The sequence below is a fragment of the Triticum dicoccoides genome, chromosome 5A (genome assembly GCF_002162155.2).
Source record: "Triticum dicoccoides isolate Atlit2015 ecotype Zavitan chromosome 5A, WEW_v2.0, whole genome shotgun sequence".
Lineage (NCBI taxonomy): Eukaryota > Viridiplantae > Streptophyta > Magnoliopsida > Poales > Poaceae > Triticum > Triticum dicoccoides.
The window spans coordinates 564,533,335-564,537,129 of NC_041388.1; the positions used below are offsets into that span (position 1 = coordinate 564,533,335).

The following is a 3,795-nucleotide window of genomic DNA, read 5'->3' on the forward strand; positions in this document are numbered from 1 at the left end:
GTCAACATGGCCTGCATGACGGATTTTTTACCGTCACCGACTTGCCCTAGGCCCGTCCAGGCCCGGACCTTTGTGACGGACCTTTCCATCATGGATATACATGACATGGCAACTGATGTGGCATCATGGTCGGTCTGACTTGGCAGCCCAACAATATAGCCCAATTTATCTTTCTACAAATATTTAGGCCCACGATGTCCATTATTTATTGGACCATCAACCATTTTTTCATTACTTTAATATTCTTTTTGGTTTGCCTTTTATACACATTTATTATACTTGGACGGTCTAGATCATTATTATCCTTGGCCTGTTTAGACCCATCTTCGGCCCAAGTTGCCAATATTTGATCCACACAAAAAAGTAAAGAATCTCCATTTAGCAAAGAAAAACAATTATATAGTGCACAAATACGGATTTACAACTACAAAATTCATATCACCATAACAGATTACAATTACATATCACAATCACACTGGAGGTCTAGATAGTTCATACATATAATCTGTGTTGTTCCTTGCCTGTAGTATCATTTGTTCCATCCCAAGTGGAGTTACCCTTCTAAACTAAACTCGAGTGTAATATCTTCTGTTCTACCTCAATTACCTACAAAAGAATAGCAGAAAACAAATTGTGAGAACTATTAGCGTGAGGAATAATTTATGTGAAACATTCACCCAAACATTTATTTAAAATGATAGTGATTAGCTCGCCCACAATAAAATGACAGGAACAAGGAACAATATACAGCAACATCAAATTCTTCAGTCAACATGCCCATTTTTAGCAGCAAGCAAACAAGAATTTTGGCATACAAAAAGAACACATATGCTTGTATTAGTATCACAGAAAGAAATCAAATTTGAATATTAGCAGTGAGATGGTTGGTGGAATATCTATCCTAGCAAATTAGAGCACAAGTCAGTTGATATGTGGCTAGTACAAATCTTTCCTGGGACATTTGAAAGAAATGTCCTATTGAAACAAAGAACATGAAATGATTAAACATGTACATTTCAGTCAACATGTCTGTTGAGATATCTATCTATACTACTATATAGTGTACAAGTTTTAAACTTGCGAATTTCAAGGCCAAAAAGAAAAGTGAGTCATTGATAGTATCCATCGAACAGCTCAAAATGGTGGGATTCACAGCTACAGTAGTGGCTATAGTACGAACGAAGGCACTACTAATTTCTAGGACCATCGTATCAGCCAACATAGGAAAAGTTCACTTATGTATGAGGTTATCCATTCATGCATAGTTGGTCACGGCACACGCACTTACAGCCAGACCACGAGTGTCCGCGGCATTGCACACTAATGTATCTCATCAATGAGATTTGGAAGCTCTCAGTGAAGCTTTTTTAAGATGGCTACAGTGCAAGATACTAATTCTAAATATGTGAACCTTTACATACAAATCAGAATGGCTTGAACAATGGACTCAATGAAGCCATACATGCAAGAAGGTGTTGTATTTGAAGGGTAAGTTTTGAATCCATCAATTGAACCCTGCACGTGTTGTGCACGTACCCGCCTACTAGTATATATAATATTTCACTTAACCACTACATAAAATGAAAGATATAGATTGAACCATAATCCAGAGCAATAGTATTTGGTACAAAATGTTTTCCTTAAAAGGCCAACAACTCAATGAACCCACAGGTAAAAAGTAGGACCAGGAACAACTCTACTGACGATGTAGTGAAAGCAAAAGACTCGGTTCAAATAAACACAAATACTGGTTTAAATGATTTTGGTTCCCAGGTTAGTCAATTAACTCAGGGGCAGGGCCTATTTACTTTTGGCTAAAAGTTGTTGATTGGCTGCTTGAATGAATGTAACTCTATCATGTGCATGGTATGGGAATTCCCATGGGAAATACTCTGATGTACATTGCCCTTCGTGGTGTCAGTACATCTGCTATAAATTAAACTTCACCTCTAAGACTAAGAGGCCCCGTGCACATTCAGAATCTCAAACTGAATTCTGCACTATGAGGTTGATACTTTTTTGAGTTGCTTGGCTCAACTTTTATGATCTCTATCATTGTTTGTAGCTCTGTTAGAGTTATGTTGCCAGTTGTGTCTAGAGTCGCTGTATAAATAACACTAATTACTTTTTAAACAAATAATTTGGTATGTTCATAGTTTAGAATGACTAAGCACTGTTAGATACGGTGCTTGCACACTGTTGCCTTTTACGTACGAGATTAAGAAGTGCACTTTTCACTTGTCCCAAAATGTGCTGTAACTAACTGCTAGAAGGTTAATTTTACATAAAAAAAGTATCATTTGGTTGCTATCTACATACACTTCCAGCTAGATAATTTTAGCAGAGGCTCTTGGGAGCTACATATTGTTATTATCTATTATTTGTCTAAAAGTATTTTTTATCTATAGATACAATCTGCAGAGACAGTCTGTTTATGAGTGCTACCTGTTCGAGCCACTACTATTTTTGATCATTGGCCAAGATATCAATAGTGATACACTGAAATAACTCCTCCAGATTCTACTATTTCTCTGATAGTCTAATTGAGGATTAGTTTCAGTCTGTCTGCTTAGATTACTCAATAGTTGTACTTTCAGCATACCATTTTTTCAGTTTCATATATACTCTACATCATATTTTGATACATATCGTTGACGTATATCTGTAAAGTAAATTGACACATACAAACAAAACCCGACCTTGGAAACTATGTAAGCACCCCACATATATTCGTTACTAATACATGTTCATGAAGAAAAGATGTAAATATATACATTAAAAAAAGATCAGTCACATCAACGTTTATGCAAAATGCAAAACGTAATACATCATCTTGCTATCTTTCCAAAACAATTATTCCTTGCCACAAAAGTTACTTCACTTCAAAGCACTATCCTGGCATCCTATATGGATAGTTATTCAACTAATTGGGAGCGAAAAGAGTTCTCACCTTCACAACAAGTGGTCCGGCGAGGTCACCTGTGGCAATGCAAACATGGCCAAGGAGAGTGCTGAATAAAACAGTGGCCAACCCCTTCTCTCCTAGTGCGGATTGTGAAGAAGACCGGAGCATCAGGGCAGCCGTCCTTGGTCCTGGACAGCGAGTAGGCGACAACGTCCATCTCACCGACCTCAACCACCTTCCTCATGACCACCGCCTCCATGACGACGAGCCAGGGGCTGACCTTGACGCGGATGCGGGAGCGCCGCTACGGGCGTGTGTGCCCCCATCGCGGATCTGAGAGGCTTCAGAGGGGGAGAGTGTGGGGGGCGGTGGAGGAGCGATAGAGGGTGGGAGACGGAGGTGGAGCGGGGTATGGTTGGGGCAGCGGCGCGGGAGATCGAGGGGACGGCAGCTGCGCAAGGAGGGAGGCTTGGCATGGATCTGAATCGGGAGCACAGATGGAGAGGAGGCGGCGGCTGTGGGTGGAGGTGGATTAGGGTTTCCGCAGTCTGGGGGAGAGGCGCGAGGCCGTGGCCTCTTAGGCTGGTGGGCTGTGGAGATAAATGGGTTGGCTCCCAAAAATTTTAAATCCCCGTGTCGACGACTTGAATGTTTTCTCCTCCGCGCGCTTCCTGTTTCGGACTTTGCCGCGTACAGGACTTGTTTTTCCTTCGCGCGCTTTGCTTCAGCCTGTTTCATACTTTGGTGTCTTTTCCCTTGGGTGTCGTCTGGTACTAGACCTGATTCATGTTGGGCCCTTGTGTTTGTATGCTACATAAGTCTATTCGTTCAGTTTGGAGCCATCTAGTTTAATTAGGATCTTTTTTTACAGTATTGAAAATTCAAATTAC

At 40.7% G+C, this 3,795-nt stretch overlaps 1 long non-coding RNA gene across 1 annotated transcript; it reads right to left on the reverse strand.

The window, feature by feature from the left end:
- Positions 1-377: 377 nt before the first annotated feature.
- LOC119302848 lies at positions 378-3,503 on the reverse strand. The gene is made up of 2 exons (XR_005147762.1): positions 2,951-3,503; positions 378-606 (listed from the first exon to the last, which is right to left on the reverse strand). It is a non-coding gene; the product is annotated as an uncharacterized LOC119302848 (long non-coding RNA).
- Positions 3,504-3,795: the final 292 nt, after the last annotated feature.